At 47.6% G+C, this 25,249-nt stretch overlaps 1 protein-coding gene across 1 annotated transcript in view; it reads right to left on the reverse strand.

The window, feature by feature from the left end:
* The window catches only part of FBXO15 (F-box protein 15), a 248,411-nt gene that overhangs the window by 114,306 nt on the left and 108,856 nt on the right, over positions 1-25,249 (reverse strand). The gene's annotated exons all lie outside the window — the stretch shown is intronic.

Here is a 25,249-nt window from a genome sequence, read left to right on the forward strand (position 1 = left end):
AGAAAGGTCAAAGCCAAACCTGACCTCCAATAGCCAATTCTTTTCTCAGACATAAAACTACCGCCGGCTACAAAATAACGCTAACCCTAAACATTAACCCTGGCCGTCAGCCTTACAAATGGATGCCAGTGACAATCAGAGTAACTCTGTGGCTGGGGGATGGCTCGGCTTAACCCCGTACTACTCATCTTTCTGAGTAAGGAACAGAGCGTTGACGTCCCCTCTGACACTGGCCCTGGTCACATGCACAGAGAATACACGCCTTAAGAACCCTCTTTACATGGGACTGAGTGAACTGATGAGGATGATTATAATTTTTGTGACTTTCTGTTTGAATTAAAAAAAAAAAAATCCCACAAGGACTCAGAGGCAAAAAATATACAAATCAAATTTTCACTGAAAAGTAAAGGAGCTGTTACAGTGGAGGATGACTGGGCTGAATGTCAATAGTATGACATAGTAGGAGTGTGTTTCGTGTTTGGTAATTGCAATCATTGTTGCTTTTGTTGTGGTCATCCATTTACAATGCTTGGTGTCAGTTTATTTATCTCTTGTAAAAATAAAATACTGTGTGTGTGTGTGTGTGTGTGTGTGTGTGTGTGTGTGTGTGTGTGAAAAGAAAAAAAAAGAAATGATCATTTTAATGTCATGGAGGCACTGGCTAATGCTATACTGGTAATCATATTGCAGTATATAAATTTCCCAAATCAAAACACTGTACATCTTAAAGTTACAAAATGCTGTATGTGGATTATATCGCAATAAAAATAAATAAAATAAATTCAAAACTAAAAAAAAAAAAAAGAACACTCTTAGTCTTCATGGCTTTCGTGTTTTAACGTTTATCCAAGATAAGGTCTATGCACACACAACCTGGTGTGCACAGTGGTTTGTTCCACCAGTGGAACTTTGGGGAACACTGGCTTGACACTGGACATCTTATTCTGATGTTCCTGGAATAAGCATTCCACCCAGAGGCCACAGCACACACACACACACACAGTGGTGTGGCCCTGCTCAGCGTTAGGCTGCCATGACTGAGCGTGCACTGCAGGAGTATTTTCAAAAGTAGCTATTTATTGTCAATTATGGCATGAAATTGCTGACGATCACTGAAGGTCTAATTTATTCATTTCAATGTGAGATCGATCAATTATCGTCCTGCCATTTCACATTGCTGAGCTCAGGTCCTGTAAGGAGATCAGGAATCTTTCATTTCACTCTTAAATGATTTCTTGGTCATCCAAGTAAAAGATGATGTGCTCTAGGAGATGGCAGCTGGTCCTCTCAAGGAGACAGGCCTCAACAGGGATGTCCCAATGCCTTATAATGTCCAGCCTGGTCTCCTCGCTCCACCCCAGCCCTCCCCAAGTAGAAAAGACAAGGAATAGTGGATGCTGTCAAATAACTCCCAGACCCCGAGGGCACCCGTCAACCTCAGACCACACGCCACGCCAACCAACCAGGCCTAGCCCCGCAGAAGTCAGTCGGTCACCCACCATCCTTTGCAGAGAATGCTATTCAGAATCTGCAGCGTAAGATCACGGACACTGGGCAGGCATGGCCTCCTAGCGCAGCACCTGGCCTGAAAGACATGCTCAGTAAATGGCATTTATTTTTTAACCTCGTGTCCCTTACGGAAGTGAAACAATACCGTATTTGCGTTTGAGAAAGAAGAAAGATTAAAAAGCGTCCACACACCTTAGGAGAAGGACGTGCCCTTCATTTCCCTGGGGTCTTTGAGAGGAGCGTTATGAGGAAGTGGGGGGCAGGGCCTGAAACGCTGACTGGCCCCAGCCAGAGTGACATCTGCCCTGGGGCACGGGTCATGGCCAGCTTTGCTCCTCCCCCCTCAAGAATCCTAAGTCATTTCTGGAGGGCAGACTGGACAGCTGCAGGGACCTGGGTGACCGAATGAGAGCACGGCCACCCTAAGAAGGTGACAGTGAGTCCACTGCTGCAGAGAAGCTTCACAGGGCCAGGACCTTGGCCCCTGATGGGCGGGTGACACTCATGCCATGTCCCTCAACGGGGTGTCCTGCTGCTCTACGCTAGGACTTCCACCCCGAGCTGTCCCCCCCAAGGGATCGCCTGTAAGAGTCGCATTTCCCAAAGTGCATTCTGGCTTCATGATGTGCTCCTCTAAAAAGAGTCACTTTGTCCCATCATTTGAAAACAGCCCCCTTAGAGCTCTAGAAGAGATGTGAAGGATCTTAAAAGCTCAGCAATAAAGGCATTTGTTTTCCTTTGTTCAACAGAGCGTGTTCCAAGTGTCTTTTAAATCCTAACACCCATCAGCATCCCATTTCCCTTTCAGAAATATCTCAGGAGGCTGTGGAATGAACACAATGGGGCCCTTTGATGGGAAAAAAATTACAGCTTTATTTTCACTCACCACTAATTAAAATTTAGCGTTTCGGTCGATTATGAAAGCACGCAACCTACTGAAGTGAGGGGTACCAGTGCCTTTACCACCAAGAGAAAGAAAATCACACTTTCACTTTACGTACAATTGTTGCAAATACCATTCACGTTCATCACTACTTCTAAATCACCTTAGTCACCAATGCATGGCCAGGTGTCAATTAATTCATCAATAAAGCACATATGTTAGTATATCACAAATTTATTTTCTAATAGTTAGATACTGCATGCTAATATAATCCATTTCCTTTGTAAATTTAGTGTTTTGTACATTTAAAAACATTATTCTAAGGAGGGGTCCATGCACTTCACCAGGAAGCCAAAGAGACCCAGGGCACAGAAAAGGTGAAGAACCCTGTTTCACGGGTCTTTGAACGAGATGGCGAGGCAGGGAGGTCATGATGTACTATTTTCTTAAAAGTCTAAGGCTACGTCAGAACCACCCATGCAAACACGAGGCCAGCACGAGGCCAGTCAACAGGGACACTGACGTCTGTAAAGAGCCAGGAGGGCCCTGCGAGGAGGTGAGCGAGGGGCAGGGCGTGGTATCAGGACTGGCTAAGCGGCCACCCCGCTCCTCCGCCCTCACTGCCAAGAGCGCCCAGGAGGTCTCAAGGTCCAGAGCTGGACCTCCGCAGGCTACCACCTCCTGCGGAGAAAAGAAAATGTGCAAAATGTAGAAAGGACAGGAGCCCTTCCTAGACTGCGTTTTTTCTATGACTAATTCTAAATTTAAAAGGACAAGGAAACCGCCAAGGCTCATCTGAGAGCAAATGTTGGAAAGACATGATCACTTCACTCACACCAGGGGCTATGGGAGACAGCCGAGCCGCTGGCTGGCATGAGGGCCCCTCCTGCGGCGTGCGGGGCAAATGCAAATTTCCGGCACCAGTGGAATTAGTTGCAAGTTCTCCCACAGCCCTGGAAGGGTTAAACCGCATTGTGACTTTGTTTCTGAAGATGAAACGGTCATGAATGTGACGGAAAAACAGGATGAAGGTCACCAAAATGCCATGTTACCACACGACAAATAATTGTAGAATAAATATTTGTTGAGAAGTAATTGTTATGCAAATCTTGCTTAAGGTAGAGAAGACAAGCCTGGCAATAAATACAGTCATAGCATCGATTACATCCACCGAAACAAGGGAAGAGCACGCCTCACCCCAAGGTAACAGTTTTCCTTTGAAAATGGATATTTTTAAATCACCAATGTCTGGTCCACCAGCACAGAAAAGCTGAATTAGACTGGAGTCAGGACTCACATGTTTCTCGAAGTTCCCAGGAGATGTTGAAGTGCCTCCAGGGCATCACACCTTAGACTCGCTGTTAGCTCAATGCGCCAGCTGCCTGAGGGGTTCTCAGTTCAGAGGCCCCAAGAGACGCCAGATAAGCTAACCAGCCCATCAGTTTCGGTGCCAGCACTGAACCCAGCAGTCTGTCAGCAGCTATGATGTCTTTACTAGTACCAACATGCAAACTCACTTCTCCCACATTAACCGACCTGTACACACGTGCTTCCCAGAGCTGTAATACTGCACCCCATACTAAACCCCAGCCTGTATGTCACGTTATCTGCCTGACGCTTGCTGATTGAAAAAACAATCCTCCTCTGAGAAACCTGGGGGAGGGGAAGGCTGAAGAGTGGGAGCTTCAGAGTCCAGAGAAACAGGATCCAAAGTATAGATTTCCATTCAACTGTGTACCTTTGAACCAATTACTTAACTTCTCAGAGCTGATTTCTTTATTTATAAAATAGGGATGATGAAAACTACAATATGGGATTTTGAAGAGCAAATGGGAGAATGTGAATAACTTACTGGCATATAGTAAATAAGTAAATTGGGAGAGTTTTTCCCTGCTAAGAAGCTCTCTCTCTCCCCTATTTATTGTCATTATAATTGAAGCCAGTTTCAATGTAGTTTGTATTTGCTGAAAATTGAAAATATCTCAACCTAAAATTTTAAAGTTCTACACAACAGGGACCAACCCCACTGTTCTCCGGGGAAAGAAACTGAGATCCACAGATGGTGTCTGAGGTCCCACAGCCGGGAATGTGCCTTCACCCAGCAGCACTCAAGCAACAGTCCTAAATGGACTTTGATCTTGATTTATCTATGATTTCTTGTGCTAGGTCATCACAGAGATCTCAAGTATAATAGGACATAGTTTCACAACATAATTACTCAAGTTAGGAGGAAAAATAAAAACGAAAGCAGCATTTGAAAAACCACAGTTTCATACTCCTTGTCATTTGGTATATTTCATTCTTCCCTAATTATGTGCACTTAGTGACTTAGAGCAAAATAATTCCCTTAACAAACAGACCTTTTTCCCTAACTGTATCTGTGTGTAATGAGAATAGAATAAAAATAAAAGTTCTCTTCCAATTTACTCTATTTTTATCAAGTGCTAATTGAGAAGGATATAATTTGCATATTTTAGAAGGCTGTTAAATGAATTAGCTGATGAGTAAGTACTTTTGAATTTAAAAACTAAGTAATATTAATAGGAAGGAGAAAGCACGTCAACCATTCTCCATTTCATACCATCAACCAAAGAGGAGGACGATAAAGAATAATACGAAGACTGAGTGTTAGAAAGAGGAGTAACAGTAGCGTCATGAAACGCTCCTAATGTTTGTATGCTCGTTGCTTATAGAAATTACGCTGATGGCTAAATCAGCGGTGCTTGTGTGGTAAATAGTCAATGACTGAATTGCTTTACCTTCAGAGAGAATTTTGCTCAGGTTATCTATTGCTGCGTACAAACTATCCCAAATCTAGGCAGTGCCTCTCCGCCCCACAGGATCTGGGGCAACTGGGGGTGGAGGGTCCCTTTCCAAGATGGTGCCTTAGTGTTCCTCAGTGTGGGGTCTCTCCTCTCCCTCCCGCCCTCCCTCTCCCTCTCTGACTCTCTCATAGACACACATCTTCCAGAATCCTGCCACACCCCTTGGACCCTCACAGCGTGGCAGCCTCGGGGCAATCGGATTTCTTACATGTTGGCCGAGAGCTCCAAGAGCTCCAGGGTCCACGCTCCTCTAGGCCCGGGCTCAGAAGCTGGCCTGGCACACTTTGCCATATACCTTCGGTTAAAGTGATCACAGGGCCCACCCAGATTTCGGGGGACGTAGACCCTCTCACGCCCGAGTCAAAGCACTTGGGGCTGTGTTTAATCCGCCACAAATCTTTAAGGGAGTGGTCTCAACCAAAGCCAATTTGTCCCCTAGGGGAAGGTGAGTGATGTCAGGACACATTTTTGGTTATCACATGGGGGGAGGCGGGCGCTAAGGGAATCTAGTGGACAGAGGCCAAGAAGGTTACTAAACACCCTGAAACTCACAAGGATGGTCCCCCAACAACTAAGAACCATCTGGCCCCAAATGGCAGTGGCGCCAAGGTTGAGAGGCATTGCTTTAAGGGTTTTTTTTCCACACTAGAAGCAAGGAGTTATTTCACTCTCTCCCCAAATGCCCCTTGGAGCTACAGGTTGGGTTTCAGAACAAAGATAGAATCCATAACAAAGACAGCATTATTCAATGATTTTAATTCTACAGAAACACTGACTTTCTGGTGTGTGCTGCATGCAATGGGTAAACCAGAGGTTGCTAAGACCTGGTGCCTGACCTCAGGAAAGGCATAATCCGGTGGTGAAGAGGCGAGAAGAGCAGCACGACAGGTATGTAAATCATTATCTGTGATACAAACAAGATGAAAGGAATCCCCATGAAAGGTAAGTTCCATGAATTCAGGAACTTTGGCTTATTTTCGACTCTATTTCCAACACCTAGATCAGTTCCAGACATTTTACAGTGGATCAGTCAACATTTGTTGAGTGAATAAAGGGAACTGAGCTCCTATATAAGGGATAGAATTTGAGAAAATGCCCAGAGGGGCTCCTTGTTGGAAAGGCCAAAGGCACGGAGTGTCACCCTATCCAGGAGGGTCTCCAGGGTGCCACATGACCTTTCTATCTTGGTGTCGCCTAAAGGCAGAATCAAAACATTTTAGGGCCTGGTGGATAAAAGAGGTACAAACAAGAGCTGGGGCTCTCAGTGGGAAGCTGGGAACACAGGTTGGGGATCCCTGCTGTGAGGTTTCCTGGCTTTCCTTTGTCTGTCGTTTGTGTGATTACTTGGTTATTTCTCCACAGTGGTAAGCAGTTTAACTCTCAAAAAAGGGCAGCGAGGAAGGCAGGATATGATAAAATCTCCTCCTGAGTAACCGAATGATGAAGCAGCGGGGAAGAAAAGGGAGGCCAGGTATCCAGGAGAACATCCAAACTGGGGTTCCCAAATTGGATGGGAAGCAGCCTCAAATCAGACGGGAGGCTGAGATGCTGAGGCCTCGAACAAGGGGGCGAAAAAGCCCAGTTTGAGCCATTTGCTCTTGAGGAAGGGCCAGCATCTTTCCTCTACATTGGAGCAGAGGCTGTGTGCCTCTTGCTGGTCAGATGGCGGACTCAATGCAGGAAGTGGGGGCAGATCTTTCAATAAATAGGGAAGGACTGATTTTTCAATAAATCAGGAACCAGTGTGGGGAAACTTTGGTTCTTTCTTATGTTAGGTTGTTTAAAATTTTCATCATAAAAAGTAAAACCATACAATTCCTAGAAGAAAATATAGGTAAATGTTTCCATAACTCTCTGGAAAAGTGTTTTTAAATTCTGACACAAAAAGCAGAACCTATAAAGAAAACGACTGAAGGCTTAAATACCTAAAACATATTCAAAAGTAAAAGCATAACCCCTGTGCATAAAATCCATATAGTTAAAAATCAAAATGCAAACTGGAAAAAAATCTACCCAAGATATACTATGCAAATGATCAATATGCTTAATATATATTTTTAAAATTCTTAGAAATAAATAATATAGAGGACCATCCTGATTAAATCATATGTAAAGAATAGACTAATTATAGGGCTTCCCTGGTGGCGCAGTGGTTGAGAGTCCACCTGCCGACGCAGGGGACACGGTTTCGTGCCCCGGTCCGGGAAGATCCCACATGCCGCGGAGCGGCTGGGCCCATGAGCCATGGTCGCTGAGCCTGCGCGTCCGGAGCCTGTGCTCCGCAACTGGGGAGGCCACAGCAGTGAGAGGCCCGCGTACTGAAAAAAAAAGAAAAAAAAAAAAAGATAAAAAAAAGAATAGACTAATTATAAAAGAATCTCCAATGAATTTATGAAAAAATGTTCTTCACTAATAAAAAGTACAAACCAAAACCAGTAAAATGTTATAATTATCCATCAAATTGGCAAAAATGTAAAAAGAAAATACAGAATACAAATTGTTAGATTCTTCTGAGAGCAATTTAGCAAAGGCATTAATAATATACAACCCTTTGGCCCCAAAATTCCACTTCTAGAAATCTGTCCTAAGCAGATTATTGCTTAATAAACAATAAGCATGGACAGGGGATATTTATCATGCTGTTTATAGAAAAAAAATTTATAAGCAACCTAAATGTCCAACGATTAGCAATTAGTTGAGTAAATTATAAACAACGTAAGTCGTGTATTGATAATAATATTTTTATTTATAATGATCAAATAAATGTCCATGCACTGGTTGGGAGAGATGTTTATGACCTGTTAATTGAGAAGAGCAGAGTACAGAAAAGTATTTGTAACATGATCCAGTTTTGTTTCTGAATTGATGGTTGGAAAGAGAGCTATAAAGCCCTGAAATGTCCAGAAACTTAGTGGTTTTCTCTGATTGGTGGGTGAGATGCTGAGTGAATTTTGTTGATTTATCTGAATTTTCTCCAATGAACATGATTTGTGTAATTCAAGTGCTTACAAGAAAAAAAAAAAATCTTGATTTTAGTGCAAGAGTCCAGCAGGTGTATTTTAAGATTCTAAGCACAGATGGAAAGCAGACAGCAGATAAAAACGTGACTATCTATGACTGGGGTTTCCTGTGTAGGGGAGGAAAAACCCTTTTCTCTCTTCCTAGGTTCTCAACTGGGATCCTGTTACACAGATAGATTAATAAGAGAAAACAAACTGATGTTTATTAACATGCGTATCTCACGTACAGGTGGGAGAAACTCTGGGAAGCGTTAACTCCAAGACCTGGCTGGAACTTGGGCTTCAGGACCTTCTCAGCTAAATCAAAAGAAGGATGTGGGGAGGTGAATGCTGGGAAGGTGGCCAGGAAACTATGGTAAATGAGGTAAGCTTTGTTAAGCACATTTAAGCCAGTGTCTTCTGCCTGGACCAGGGTCTCTTAGGGTTTAGAGACATCCTTCTCTTTCTGGTACAGAATGGGAAACACCCTTACAAGTGGAGATTTCCTTTAGAAATATAAATTTCCCTTATAAAAGGGTAACTTACACTCTGTTATCAGAGCTTCTCCTGTCTGCTGTTTCTTTAAAAGTCAGTTCAAAATAATCCTTAAACCAAAGAGGCATATCTGGGGTGGTGTATTCTGGTATCCTACAGCTATTAGTCCTTTAATAAGCCAAGATTTAGGCTCACTGTAAGATATCCACGTCAAGCTGGGTTCCCAACCACAGAAAGACTTTATTATAGATGAGCACTGGCATTTACAACTTTCAATATTAACTGAGCTAAAACCATGTTAATTCAAGACAAACATTTGTTTTTTGAAAATCTAAGGCATTAAGCCTATCTTAATTTTTATATGCACAATGTTATTATATGCACAGAGAAGTTGTCAGTCATGTTAAAAAGAAGGTAAAACATTACCAAGTTTTATATTTTGTCTTTAGAGTGTACTTTGTTGATTTTTTTAAATTGAAAAATTATGCTCCAATTTATTTGACATCACTTTTGGTGTCATCTTGAAAATTCAACAGGGATCATGCTGACCTCTTTTCCTTTGCAAAGAGCTTAATAAAAACTAGATAAAATTCACATGTTAATAGCAGTAATGTCTTAGCATTAGAAAATGACTGTCTTTCTAAGTCTGCAAATAATCCTTTTGGGTATTTTTTGGCCTTTATTTCTAAATAGACCCAATATTTGAGAAGTCATTTATCCACTGCCTCAAAAAACTTAAAATCTCCATTAAATAATGAAAATGAGTGTTGGTTTGTATAATTCTCCCCTCCCCTTTGAAGACGATGCTACCTGATAGGGGGCTGGATTGTGAGGTTGGAAAACAGCAAAGCTCCTGCAAGGGATCCAATTGCCCCCCCGCGAAATCCTTACCTCTTTTCCTGTTTTATGTCTGTTCAGTTAGAAAAATGGGGAAGAACAATTTCCCTCTCTTTCCCGCTTCATAAGGATTAACCGGATAATCGGTCAACAGCAGGCATTGAGAATACTGAGCTCTGTAGAGTCCACTTTCATATTAAATGAACAAATTGAATTAAAAGTGTCATTTCACGTTTAGAGAAGGCTCGAGCCCCTGGGGTGACACCAGTGCAGGTCAGTGTGGGAAGGCCCCTCTGCAGTCCCTACCCCTCGAGCGGATTGGAAAAATAAAGCCAGGTGCTGTCCCAAAGGAGGCGTTTTAACTCAAAGCCATGCCTAATAATAAACCATGTTTTATTTTTTAAATACCATTTACCTGTGACCTTATGGGTACCAGAGATGCCAACACCACTTAAAACCAGCAAACATTACAATGATGGGCCAAACTAAGAGGAACTAAGGAATATGAATGTTAAAAAAAAAAAAAAAAAAGCTAACTTCCTGCAACGTGAAATGAAAAATACCTATTAAGCCCCTGCCGGCACTAGTTTAGGCCATAGTTCCTGCCTTTAAGGAGCTTGCGGTTTTGTCAAATTTATGTAGTTTCAACAGAGAGAAAGAGATAGAGAGAGAGAAATCTAATATCTGTACCAGATATCTGTACCCCCGTTATCTCTCCAGTTCTCCAGATCTACCAAAAAATAAAAATAAAAAAAATAAAAAATTCTAACCCCCTCAACTGCAGAGCTGCCTTCCTATATATTTTACCTTTTCCTGCAAGGAACAACTTTCTGACACACACACACACACACACACACACACACACACACACACACACACACACACACTCTCTGTAGGCTCTACACAAAAGGCCAAAAGGGAAATATCTGGGTTTAATGTATGTTTTCTTTTTTTTCTTAGCTGTTTTATTAATGCCCTGTGACTTGTTAAATGAAAATATATGAAAGGAAGGCGCTCATAGCAGAGGAAACGTTTCGTTCGAAACAGCTATGACCTCAATCTATCATTTACTGCGTTTGAATAAACAGAAAAGCCATCTAAACCTTTTGAATTTTAATACACTTTAATGGCCTCTTTATATTCTTCCAAAGTGCCTTCATACTTACATAATATAATAAACTAACCACCTGATTCAAATTCTTTCACTGCTTAGTTAGCAGTCTCATTTGAGTTAGTGGGCCAGCTGGAGACAGTAAAACAGCTGTTGCAAATTCAAACGCATTTTTATCGGAAAAGATACAAACTTCACACTGGATAGTTTATTGGGCTGTTTCTTGCACACGTGGGGACTGAGTTTCATGAGCTGCCCACCCTGGTCGGAAATGGAATAAAATGGCCGTGAATCAGCCTGGGTGAAAGAGGCATGTCATCTGTATCTAGTTATTGTAAATTTAGTTCAATCCAAATAATGAGCTAAAAGGTGGGCTGAAATGGAGCCGTTCCTTAATCAAGCAGGACCAATTCCCCAATGCAGAACAGCTGAAAGCCTCTGAATTTCCCATGTTACCCAGGAAACTGCTGTGAAGGAGCAGGGCTGGTGGTCGCGGGCTGGCCAACATTAGCCCTAAATCTAATGGCCGAATGGAAATCTGAGTTTGGCTCCAATAATAGAAAGAATATTGGAGAATGTCTAAAAGGGATCACAGCAGCATTTCCTGAAAACACTCCTTACACTTTTGGAGATTATTTTAAGAATGTGCTGAGAGCTAGCGGCTGTCTCTCTAGCGGTTCAAGGGCGTCCTGAAGGAGGCCATGACCCGAGTTAAGCTCCGGCATGAAAGACAGACAGTCACTTCTGAGGGCCCGAGAATTCCCTCTCTGCCCTCATTCGGATAGGGCTGATGGCCCCGAAATGCATATCTTTGTATCTTCTGAATAATCTTCACAATAACCATGCAGTGGGTGTTATTAACCCCAGTTCAAAATCGTGGAAACTGAGACTGAGGGAGAGTGGATCCGTATTTGCCCAGGACACACAGCTAGTAAATGGCAGAAAACAGCCTCGACCACAGAACCTGGGATCAGGCGTCACCCTCCTCACTGTGGCTCCCACAGTGGATGAAGGAACATGACTTCAATGAATGTGAAAGCAGCTCTTTTGCCCCTTTCCTGTTTGCCCATTTCTATACCCCTCTAACCTTAAAAGAACCTAATTTTAGGCATGTGATCACTAAGCAATTGAAAGTACCTCGTGACTTACGCCCTCCTGGATGCAAGCCACGCCTTGTCTAACCTGTTGATTCTTTTCCTAGATAAAAAGAAGGAAGACTAGCTCTCTACCCGCAATAGCCCCCGCAAGCAATCCTGCAGGCAGATCACTTGCGCAGGATAACATCTGAAGAGAGCCAGCCAGTCTGCACGCAGTGGAGACGCAGAACCCAACCTCCTGCCTCGAGGATTCGCTGAGATTCTTCCCCCTCCATTCTTCTCTCGAAAAACTGTCCTGGCTAAGCAGCATCTTTGGAGTTAGCCTCTGGACACGAGTCCACCATCTCCCCAGATTGCTGGCTTTTCTGATTAAAGCACCTTTCTTTTCTACTGACATTTGCCTCTAGAGTTATTGGCATATGAGCAGTGAGCAGCCAAACCTGGGCTCGGTTACAAATCCAGCTAAGAGAATAATGGACCAGAGCACACGGGGCCTTAGACCTCTGAGCCCACCGCGGCTGAGACCGTCCGCGTCTCAAGCCGGGGTCTCGGGATGCCAGGACCCTGCACGGCCAACGGGAACGCAATGCCGGGCGTCAAACCTAATCCCCAGTGAAATCTTTCACGGCATCATTTTAATACCTGCCCTCAATCTCTGGGCCATAAATTTAAAAGGGAGTGGGAAGAAAGATACAGTTTTCAGGAGCACCTGGGGACACAGAAGTACTCGATTATCAGTTATCTGGAACAGAGAACCAAACCCATTATTCACATTTTATTTACACATCCCCCTGTCACGGTCCAGAGATAACTGAAGGCAACCGTCCAGACTTTCTAATTCAACCCCTGGAAAGATTTCTGTTAGTTTTGTTTTTATTCACCAGTTTGGCATTCTCTGCAGCCTAAATTTACGGCATGATTTTTATGCTTCCTCCTTCGTTTGTATTGTGCAAACCCACCACCTGACAATGAAACGGGTACGTAAGTAATTTACAGGTGCAAGGTGCCAAGAGGTTGTAGGCGTCGGGGTTGAGGAGGTGAAGGGCGAGAACTGATCATCACGGCCTGGCAAGCGGGTACGTTCGGACGTGGGAGGGCGCGTGTGCGCACACACGTGTGAGCGCGTGTGCGCACACACGTGTGAGCGCGTGCCTGGGCACGTGCACGCTTCAGTTAGGCTCCTTCAGGCTGCAGGGACAAGAGACACGAGTTTGCATCGGGTGATGGGATTCACTGGAAAAATATGTGGAGAAATAAGGACGCACAGGCAACCCCTCCACAGGTGGACAAGGAGGCCCCTGGGGAAAGAAAATCCCATTCAGGACACGGCGTTTGTCGCCCACGCTGTTCGCTCCCAGCTTACTGTGTCTGTGGTGCCTCCACTTCTAGACTCCTCCACTGTCCCGTCCCCCCTCGGCTTGACCGGCTCAGTCACCCCAGCTCGGGGGCTCTCCAGCCAGGCTGCTGCCAAGTCTCAGGCTGACCTGTGTCCTGCTGGGTCCAAGGGGGGGTCACCATTTAAACGGTAACGACCCTGGACTGAAGAGCCGTCCCCCAGGGGTCCCCATCAGGCTCTCCTGACACGCAGGGGTTTGTTATTAGGACACTGGGACCACATTTGAGAGCCACTAAGGATCAAGGCAAGCCTCTCTCTGGGAGCTGTAATGGCACCTCTGTGGTCTCCTGGTTAAAGGTCTCTTGTCATCTCTGGCCTCAAGTCCAGAGGAGTCAGTTCTGGTTGGCTTATCGGGCCGAGCTCCACTCACCAGGCCACTCCAGGGACTGTGTCATCAGCCAGGCCCTGCCCTGCCCTGTCCCGCGAGGCTGGGACCACCTGCCCCGGAAGCCTCTCTTCTGTAGGCTCCAGGCTGGAGGAGCCACGGTGAGAGCAGCTCCTCTAAACACTAACCACATGATTAGCAAACGACCCAGCATCTTCACCCCTAGGCCCGGACCGGACCGCAGAGAACTGCTAACAGGGACTCAAACAGAGCCCCGCATGCCACTGACTGTTGCAGAATTATTCACAACAGCCAAACGGTGCAAACAACCCAAGTGTCCATCGCACACGACTGGGTAAACAAAACGTGCTCTATCCATACAATGGAGCGTGCTTCAGTCACAAAAAAGGAACGAAGGACTGAAAAATGCTACAAGATGGATGACCCTTGCAACAATATGCTAAGTGACAGAAACCAGGCAGGAGGGTCCTATTAGAGGATTCCACTTGTAGGGGAAACTAGAATTGGCAAATTCACGGAGACAGACGTGGACTCAGGTTACCAGGGGCTGGGGGAGGGGGTGGGAGTCACTGCTTCATTTTTAGAGGTTCTGTTTGCAGTGTGAAAAACGTTTTTGGGAAACAGCTAGAGGTAATGTGTCAATGTAACTAATGCCACTGCATTGTAAATCTTAAATGGTTACAATGGTGAAATTTACGTTTTATTATTTTATCACAATGCAATGGGGGGGGACCTGCAGGGGTGGGGAAATGGAGGGCCAGCAGCCGTCACTGCTGGGATGTCACCGCATCACGTGCGGACACAGAAGTTTGCAGAGACGCCCAGTGGCCCCCAGGGGGTCCCCAGATGGCCCTCCCTCTCCCTGTCCGGCCCATCTTCCTGCCTGAGGGCCCTGCTGACAGCAGAGCTCTGGTCAGTCACTAAGCAGAGGCCCCTAGGGGGCCAAGGCTCTCACGGAGCTGCAGAAGTTTCTGCAGAGCCCCCGTATGGGCTCCACGCTGGCAGCCAGCCCCACGTGGCCTCCCGCACTTTCCCACCAGCGCTGGCTGGTCCGCATGCAGCAGCGCAAACGTGGGCGGGTGACTGTTTCTCCACCCCTTCCAGACCTCCCCCTCGCAGCCCCTCTGCAGCTGGGGAGGCTCTGCACCCACACTTCATCCCTTAATCCCAGAACACTTGAGGGGCTCCTGGCTGGTAGAAGGACCCCACTCCTGGTCCCACTGAGGGCTTCCCTTCATGAAGAGCAGCCCGCTTCTTCCTCTCTGACCAGGGAGCTGCGGATGGGGTCATTTCAACCACTGTCTGGGGAGCGCGGCACGGCTGAGAAAGAGCTTTCCATGTGCGTCTCATGTCCACCACTGACAGGGGCATATGATTCATCTGATAGGAGGAAACAGAGGCTCAAAGAGGTCAGGCGGCCTCCACGGGAAGAGAAGCACCAAGTAGGGGCCGGGAGGCTGCGCCTGCCTCCCCTCCCCTGGGGCGTCCCCTCGTTTCTCCGGGACACGGGGCTCAGCAGGGCTCCCGGCGACCGAGCGAGGGGCCCACGCGGCCGCTCCGGCTCACTCTTCCCCGAATTTCCAGGCTCAGGCTCCTTGGCGCTCCGAGAACACACAAGCCCCCGGGAAGCCTGGGAAGCTGAGACATGTTTTACAAGCGATGATTAGGGAGCTCATTAGTGTTATCCTCTCTGTCTGTCACTGCTGCTACTGGTTTTCAGACTCACCCATCACAGAGCATCTGGGCACATGTCCAGGACAGCCGTGTGCTTAATGAAACCCGAGCACCCCACCCTGCGCTCACAGTTGTCCCTGAATAATAAATCGGGCAAACGTCAGGGTGGTCACAGGGCCCTGGAATCACGGGCAGCGAAGGTGGTTAAACTCCAGTGGGTCCCTCCAACTTTAGAAGTTCACTGTCCGTCGGACACAATCCTCTAACGTGCCTTCAACGCCGGGACCACGGCGCCTGGGAAGCGCCTCACCTCCGACTCACCGAGACCGACGGGCGCACGAAACGTGAAGGTTCCCACTGTGGTGAGACTACCTGGTGCGTTCACCCCGGTCCCAAGGTCTCCTGAGAACAAAGTTGCTGTTTAAACTGCGAGGCCCTCGAGCAAGGCTCTTCGCCATGCCCCGTGCGTCCCCCAAGGGGACACAGAGCTCTTGACGGCAGCAGCTTGAAAGCACGTCCTGTTCCTGTCCCCACATAGTAACAGATTTCCCACTCTCCCCAGGGAACTACAGTAGGATATCAATCCACCTCTTCCAAGGGTGTAAATTTCACTCACAGTCTAAAACTTTGGACCAGAATCCTGTCTTAACTGGGGGCCACTTTGCCCACACCCAGGGGACGTTTGCCAATGACTGGAGACGTCTGGGGATGTCATACATGGATGGGGTTGCTACTGGCATCAGGTTAAGTGAGGCCTGGGACGCTGTTCACCATCCTCCCGTGCCCAGGCCGCCCACACAATGAAGCATCCAGCCAAGTGCCAACAGGGCCACGGTTGAGAAACCCCGCACGAGGGAATTCCTACCCCACACTTATTGTTCTAAAGACTTTTAAAGAGTTAAAATAATGACAATTTACTCCATGTTTGGCGCTGCTATAACAAAATACGAAAGACTGGGTGGCTTGTAAACAATAGAAATGTATTTCTCACACTTCTACAGGCTGGAGTCCTAGATCAAGGTGCCAGCAGATTCATGGCGGGGGAGGGCCCGCTTCTGGGTTCACAGACACCGTCTTCTTGCTGTGTCCTCAGGCAGCAGAAAGGAGAAAGGAGCTCTCTGGTGCTTCTTTTATAAGGGCACGAATCCCATTCATGAGGGCTCCACCCTCATGACTTAATCACCTCCCAAAGGCCCCAGCTCCAAATACCATTACATTGCGGGGGGTAGGACTTCAGCCTACGAGCTCTGGGGGGACACAAACATTCAAGCCTTAGTACAAATTACAAGTTGAACATTTTTACTTCTACCTCCAAACCAATCTGTTTATCAGCACAGATGTAATCTCCAGTATATTTAAAGCTGTTGAGCCTGTATTTGTCATGCGTGTCTTTAATTTACATCAGGGTTTTTAAGTACTGCCTTCCTCATTTGAACTAGGGATCTATTTACTATATGTGTGCTAGTTCATTCCCAGAGGGGCACGTGATAGACAGAATATACCTTTTCTCCCCCAAAGAGAACCTAGTTCCCTACCGTTAGGAGTGTGGAACCAGATCTGCCCATGGAAAATGACACAAAGTGAGAACTTCTGCGTTCACCTGGGGCAGACAGAGCTATTGGCACACGGCAATCATCACGGGCTAAAGTGAGGCTGCTCAGAGGTGGTCCGACTTGACCTGGACCTTCAAGGAAATGGCAGGGCTGGGAAGGCAAGGGGGGAACAACGCTGAACAATGCAGGTCACAGAGGCTTTGCCAAGCAAACTTAACTCAGAGCCCGGATCAAGAAAACAGTGAGGTGCAGATCCATACTGTGAGCCCGGGGCCTAAATTTGGAAAGTGAGTTGGCAACCAGATCACAACGTGCCATGAATACCAGGCTTAGGCTGCTACAGAAGTATTTTGGGCAACATACTTATAAAATGAAAGTATTTTCGTTTGGATGAAGTGAGACTGGAGATCAGGAGGATGGTGAGGAGATACCACAATACCTTAGGAGTGATGAAAAGGGCCTTGAATAGGGTGAGCTTTTGAGTCTGAGAGGAGAATAAACAGTAGCTGTGCTTATGTTATAATTAAGAAATGAGAGGTCAGCAAAAGTGGAAAAGGGAACAGGAGAGGGGTGAAGGGTTGTGCTAAGTTCTCTGGGGGGCGGAGGAGGGCGGACAGAGGATGCTGTTTCCAATTCTTTGAACCGTCCATCATTCCTCCACCCTATGAAACCTGGTGCTGCTCCCATCCATTTCCACTTTATTGAAACTACTCTGATGACAGAAGACACACGACCTCATAATTGGCCAACCCAGCTGCTGAATTTTCAACCATTACCCCACTTGATTTATTTATAGTCTTTTTAGCTACTTGAACATCCCAAACCGCCATCCAGACCCACAACGCAACTAACCCCCAACCCTGGCCTCACCTCCTCCTCCCTCAGGGTCTTGCTGGCAACTTAAGCTTAACAAACCCAAATCTGACCTTATTTTCTTTCCTCAAAGAAAAATGAAAGAAAAACATACGAAACGGACCCTCCCTGTCCCCCACCTCTGCGGATGGCATTATTCTCTACTCGGACCCCAAACGGGGGAGCCATCCTTCTTCGCTCTTGAAACCCAGTCATTCACGAAAAAGTGTCGACCGCATTTCAGATACAAGCCGGCCAGGCTCTCTCCCCCAGCCCCCAGCTCAGTCCAGACCCTCAGCTGCAGGCTGATACCCCCAGTCTCCCCAAGTCCGGCAGAACCTCCATCCGCATCGTACAAGGGGTATGAGTTTAGCGCAAGGAACTGACCACTGGCACCAGCTGTGAAGCCTCTGCTGGCCCCGGGTCTGAGGACACGGGCCTGAACTTGGCCCTGAGCTCGGCACAGCCTGGTCGCCGTCCTGCAGCCTTCGCGGGTCTCCTAACACCTGCCAACCCCTAACTCCCTGCCTGCGCACCTGTGCCCTCTGCCTGGCCGCCTCTCTCCAGGAAAGCCCTGATCTCCCCAAATGCCCGTTTCCTGGGGTTCCCCCCGCCAGCTCCAGGGGAGCTGTGCGTCCCTTCTTGCAGTCTCCCTCGGGCAACGCGCACAAATTTGTTGTCACATTTACACGGTGTTTTGCAACTTCTGCGTGGGGCTGTCTGTATTTGCAAAAGTCCCCTACGCCCCCTTTGAATCCTTAGGATGAGCGAGGCCAAGGGGTTAGCCTCCTGCGGGGAGGCTGTTCTGAATCCTGGCTGCACGATACAGCACCTGGGACCTGTCTTGAATACACGGCTGCCTGGGCATCACCCGCAGAGACTCCGGTTCAGCTGGTGGGACAGGGCCTGGCTATGCGAGGTCCCTGGAGCTCCCCCGGCGAGGATGCGCCTCTCGAGCCGAGGACCAGGTGAGTAGCAACGAAGACACACTCTTGGCAGAGCTTTTCCCGCTGAAGACGCGGAAAGTGCGAGTGAGGGAGAGCGGCAGGAAGACACCTGCACTCGGGGGCTGCACAGAAGGCTAGTTCACGGCCCACGTGACTTGGCAGGGAGCTGGATGCAAGCTAGCTGGAGATCCCGTTAGGTGTCTGAGGGGCTGGAAGCTGCTGGACGTGCTCCAACCAGATGGGGAAATTGTAGGTGAGAAAATTCTATGTCGTGGGGAAGGAGAGGCGTGTGAAAGGCCACCTTCATTCTCCTTACACTGAACCCTTCTCCCAGCATCCACACGCAGGAAGGTATAGTTTGTATTATGCAGGTCCCACACCTAAAACCCAAGAGGAAACGTTCTCCCTGCCCCACCCCGGGTCTGCAAGGTGCTCTGAAGGAGTCTCGGGTGCTTTAGGGCAAGACCATCACCAACAGAGTGAAGGAGGCGCCAGCCGTCAGAGCCACTCTGACGCGTACGAGGCCCCCTTCAGCTGGCTGAGTGTCCCGCTCTCGGTGCCAGGGGCCCTCACTTTGTCTTCCTGTCCTCGGGATTTATTCCCACTGATTCTCTCTGCCTCTGCTTCCGACAAAGCAAATGGATCCGCGTGCACGTAAACAGCGAATTCTGCTCTCCAGTGATGGGAGCACTCTGGGCCCCAGCTCAGTATCCACACAGAGGAGCATGAGCTCAGCAGGGGCTGCCCTTCCACAGCCCCGCCGTCCACAGAGAAACCAGCCACGGAGACATCTGAAATCCTCAGCCGTGGAAAACGTGTGTGTGAGGAGAGGATGACATTTGGGAGAGAACAAAATAGCAAACCATGTAGGAAGTTGTGAGAGAAGGATTATTTAATCCTCTTCCAAAATGCTGGCTGGGTTCCAAGAGCAGTAGGGCAGGAGACCAGTTTAGAAAAGTGGAAGCTAATCTGAATAATGATGAGAGTGCCAGTGTCAGGAAGTAGCCCAGCAAACTCATTTATAGCCTCATAAGTGAGGGAATAATTGAATCTTCCTGTGAAAATGAACATGCTGCACACAAGGAGATCAAATTGGATTTCTGTCCCCAAGTCATAGAGCGGCAGCTCCTATTGACGCCATACGCCCAGATAAACAATTATATAATCAAAGGGAAACATCTCTTTCCTTTAAAGCCCTACAAAAGCCATTTCATTCCACGCTGTATGTCAGATTCCATTTTAACTAGCTCCAGGTTGTGTGGTCTGCACCCAGTTTTTTCTTAAGTCCTAAAATAATGCTGCATCTGAGGTCAGATTCCGAAAGATCTATTCTTTTATCAAAAGCAAAAATAGGGGGCTTCCCTGGCGGCGCAGTGGTTAAGAATCCGCCTGCCGATGCAGGGGACACAGGTTCGAGCCCTGGTCCGGGAGGATCCCACATGCCGTGAAGCAACCAAGCCCGTGCGCCACAACTACCGAGCCTGCGCTCTAGAGCCCGCGAGCCACAACTACTGAAGGCCGCGCACCTAGAGCCTGTGCTCCGCAACAAGAGAAGCCACCGCAATGAGAAGCCCGCGTGCAGCAACGAAGACCAAATGCAGCCAAAAATAAATAAATAAAATTTATATTAAAAAAAAAAAGCGGACTTCCTTAAAATTGGCTATGGGTAGTGAGACCCTGTGCTCATCCTTGAAGGAAGAGGCCCGGGTGCTTGTGCCTGGGATGCACAGCTCTGGCAGAAGCGCCACCCCGTCCACTTCTGCCTTGCTTGCAAAGGGCACAAACGCAGGAACACAGTGACTCAGATCTGCCCCCTTCGCTGGGAGACAGTCGAGAGCCTTTGCTAAGATTGACAGGAAAGCAGGTGAGTTTGAACTTGAAATGCACCCAGGGCTGGACCAGTGAGGGGTCCCGAAGGGCGGTGGCCAGCGTGAGCCGGTGGAAACGGACTGGTCTCACGGTCAGAGTAAATCTCCCCTCCCCTCCTCGACTGCTTAGAACAAAAGTATTGTTTTACAAATAAAATAGCTCACTTGTCTCAGCACCCCCGGAATCAAATGACAGGTGCTATGTAAATAAACTACACAGAGGTTATCTGTGACCGGAAAAAAAGACTCAAAAATCATCATACTGAAAGAAAGTCATAGGGTAAGTGTTTCTAGGTCTGGCCGCTAGTCTACAAGTCAATTTTCTATGAAGCGGAACTTTGCTCCCAGGGTCAACACCCTGGCAGTGACAACCCCCATGCTTGCTGGATAGCAGACAGCGGTCCAAGTGCCTGGCGCGGGCAGCTCCTTCACGCCTCACAGCGCCACCAAGGGGCGGGGACTCTTCTTCGCTGCACTTGGTGAGCAGTGGCCGAGGCACAGAGAGGTTACGGACTTCAGTCAGGATCACACAGCTAGAAAGCCAGGCAGCCCAGGGCCGGAGCCCACGCGCTTAGCTGCCACGCTATGGGGACATGTTTTAGACCCTCCTGAGCCAGAAACTATACTAGACATTTCAATGCACACTTCAAAGGTGGACACTTATCAACCCCAATTTACAGATGAGGAAAATGAGGGTCAATGGGGTGAGGGTGATCCTGAGTGCAACGCCAGGGCATTTAGCCCCGTGTGTGGATGGGAGGCACCGAGGCGAACCTCCGCTTGTAAAAGAGCTTCAAAGGTGTTCACACACGTCAGTGTCTGCAGCCCAGGTGGCCGCCGCTCCAACACGTGAATTGTTTGGGGCGCCCTCAATCCTTGACTTGCCAGCCGTCCCCCAGTACAAGTTCCTGCCATGCTGCAACTTTCTCAGAAATCTAAAATTCCACGTCTACTTCAAAACTCGGCCCATTTGCACACTCCCTGGGACATCAGTTGTACATGCACACATGTGGGTACACATGTTATACACGCATACACACACACACACACACCAGGATGCACACACACAAATGCAAAGGGCACACAGTCTAATCATTGGTCCACTTTAGAAACTTCACTTAGCTTTCATAAGAACAGAAAGTAAGAACTGGTCTTTTGAATCATGGCTGCCTGCTACGGAGGGTGGGTACCACTCAAAAGAAATCCCTTTTCTTTGGCGGAACACCATGATGAGTTGGTCATTTGGATCTGGGAACAGGAACTGGAGAGAGCTGATTTTTTTTTTTTTTTTCTGCATAAGAGAAGGATAAAGGTTGGAATTCCTGATAAGATGAAAGAAGAGAGAAGGGTCAAGGAGATGGAGGGCCGAGCAGCGTGCAATGTGACCTCTCAAATTCTTAGTCAACCCCACTTCATGCTTAGATGCTCCATGGGGGCTATTTTGGGGATGGGGAGCTACGGAAGGCTCTGGGGTCTCCTCGTGTGGGTCAGAAACAGCCCATGAGGGGTATCGGGGAGCTGAGGAGGATGCAGCTCGTTGACCACGTGTCCTGTGGGGAGCTTGCGGCCCTCACGTGCCATGGAATTCATGAGCATTAAAGCCAGCGCTACCTGGAACTGGAGGAGAAGGAGGGGCCCAGGGGATTCCAGGTTGCATCTATGTAGAGAATGCACACGTTAGGCTCAGAAGCTTTGGGTATAAAACAGAGCGTAGGGGACAGGACAGGTGCACGTGGTAGAGAGCAGTCTTCTGACGGTGAAAGCCTTTCCTCGGCTCACCGCCCCAGGAAGGAAGAAAGGTAGAACTAGGAGACTGTGCCCTTTTCTACTCATTACTGGGACCTAGAAGGCCTGGATGATTACTATTCACCTTTGATCCCCAACAAAGTAACTAACAGGTGTTAGATATTAAACCCATCTTTAAGTCAATAAAGGAATTGCCAAGCAAACCTTTCAAGCCTTGAAGAGAGTCCATCCACAGACAGGTCATCCATTCCAGGCTGTGCAGCCCAGGTAAGAGCAGTGGAACCATTGTGATGCAGAAGTGAAGGATTAGAAGCGCTTCTGTCCCCTCTGTGACCTGGAGACCAGCTGGCGCTACTGGCTAGTGGACCTCCCTCCCCCAATGACCCCCACACTCCAGACCATCAGTCACAGGGTGGCCTTTGTGGACCCCTCGTTGTGAATGAAAATCCTATTTACGAAAACCTTCACCACCTGGCCTCCAGTCTACCCCCAACCTCGTCTCCTGCCACTCTACCCCACACCTCGAAGCCCCTCCACTGAACCCCTTTCCACAGGCCTCACTCCCCACCACGCCGTTGACCCATATGAGTCCCACTTCAATGTTCTTCTCTACTTATTTGCCTGCCAAATGCATTATTGTTCTATTATCCTTCCAGATCCAGACGTCAGCTCCTCCATAAGCTCTGCCCTCCCACGCTTTTTCAGGTAATCATTTAATAACCTCTGTCTGCTGGATGACCATAATAATTTGTTAAAACTTCCATTATACTTCCTACTACTGGTCTGAATGCATGTGTCTATTCAGATGCTACATAAATAGATGATTAGATAGATAGGTAGAGAGATAGGTAGGTAGAGAGATATTGACTGGTATACATTGATGAATATATAGAGATTAAAATATTTCTATATAATGTATATATTTATGTATAAATGCATCTAGACAGGAACTAATATTTCTCCAGCCTGTACCTGCGGTGCTAACTATGGTACCTAGTATATATTAGGTGTTTGAAAATGTTTAGCGACAGAATGGATGGCTGGGAGGATAGAGGGAAAGAGGGGAGGGAGGGAGGGAGGGTCGATGGACGGATGGATGGGGTTCAGGTTACAGCTGCGCTCCTGTGAAAAGAGGGCATAAAGTCAAGGAGGAACGTCTGGGAGGGAGGGAGGGAGGGTCGATGGACGGATGGATGGGGCACAGGTTACAGCTGCGCTCCTGTGAAAAGAGGGCATAAAGTCAAGGAGGAACGTCTGGGAGGGAGGGAGGGAGGGTCGATGGACGGATGGATGGGGTTCAGGTTACAGCTGCGCTCCTGTGAAAAGAGGGCATAAAGTCAAGGAGGAACGTCTGGGAGGGAGTTTCTTGTCTTGAATTGCAGTTTAGCACCATGATTAAAAATTCAGGAGAGTCAGGTTGCGGAGACAGGCTGACTGGGCTTAACTACTTGCCCACGCTTACTAGCTGCCTATCTCCTCCATGCTTCAGTTTCCTCGCCTGAGCCACGTGGGTAATAATAGCACCTCCCTCCTAGGGATTAAATGAGCTAATGCACACCAGGCAGTGAGCTCTGCACCACGCTCCAGACCAGGTGAAGACACCTACTCTACCGCAGATTCCATACCAGGTGATACCGTTTAACACCATGACTAAAAATTTGGAGATGCAAAGAAGATGGTCCCCTGACCTTGCAGAGCTTGGTCTGGTGAGGCAGAAACAAGATGACAGACGTACATAATTGTATCGCATACCATAAAGATAGACTCAGAACACCCCAAGAGTCCCCAGCGGGTGACCCAGCCTAGGCTGAGGGTCAGAGAAGGTCTCCCTGAGGAGGTGACCCACGCGCTGAGACTTGACAGTTGGGAAGGCGATCGGTCACCAGGGTGAGAAGGGAGAAAGCTTTCCCTGCGGGGTCAGAACTAGCACAGGATGACACGAGAAGGATGACACTTCGGGACCCTACGGTAACCACGACAACCCCGGTCGAAGCAGGCAAAGGGCAGGCGGGCCGCGTTGGGGGTTCTCTTTCCCGTCCGTGAATAACGGGAAACACCTCGACAGTGTTAAGCAAGGTGTGACTGTTTCTCTGCACACAATGGAAGAGATGGAGAAAAAATGACCTTCGTGGCCCAGTGGGAAAACGAGCCTCCTTTGCAGAGAGACGCTAGAGAACTGTCGCCAAAAACCAGAGGATTTTGAACGGAGCTTATATTTCGTTTAAAACCACCTAACAAAGAGAAAAATACGAAGGGGGTCCCTGTGCCATCTATCACTCTTTGGTGCCTCAAGCTTGGCTTTCATGTCTGTCTGAAGGTCGACATAATGTATAAGGCCTGCCCGTCACAACACCTACACTTATCACCTTACGAGCTGCATCGTGTCCAATTTAGTTTAACCGCTATGAAGGCATCATTTTTCTTTTAGGAGCTTCTTGTTTCCGTTATTCCAATCAAATGTATCAGCTCTTGCTTACTTTGGAGGCGATCCTGTCTACCAGAATGTCACTGGCTACTGCTTTCAGGATTTTTGATAATAAATGCTCGCTGTGCTTTATATTTCTTTATTCAGCCACGTTTAATCAACCTCCCAGGTATCATCAGCCTTTGCTCCACTTCCTAGCTCTGCTGTTTGCTCTACTGCGGGTGAAAGTCATCTATTTGTTTGTTTTCTCCATTCGCCACCTGGGAGCAGGCTGAAGGGTGGACGCCTGGACGAAAAAAATACATTCTACACCATTATGGTTTCCATTTTTCTGCCATTTTCTCGTCCTCCCTTCATTTATCACGTATTATGCCTTTCAAAATACCTGTGTTCGTTGACCCCAGCAGAGAACTAACTTCACAAACTTTAATCGTATTTTCTAAAGCTTCCTCCTCACATACCTCCCCTGAAATCTCTCCCCACACTGATTCCCCATCAAGCAACCTCCTCCACAGACATTTTCAGGACAAACGAACACACACAGCCTTTTTTTTTTTTTTTTTTTTTGCCCAGACAGAGCACAGATCCCTAAATAGAAGAAAATATACTCACTGAAGAACATCAAAACCAAGATACATAACTTATAATGTAAGGCTGGTCACAAAATTGAGAAGTAATTTGGCCAT

This window comes from Physeter macrocephalus, chromosome 19 (assembly GCF_002837175.3).
Source record: "Physeter macrocephalus isolate SW-GA chromosome 19, ASM283717v5, whole genome shotgun sequence".
Taxonomy (NCBI): domain Eukaryota; kingdom Metazoa; phylum Chordata; class Mammalia; order Artiodactyla; family Physeteridae; genus Physeter; species Physeter macrocephalus.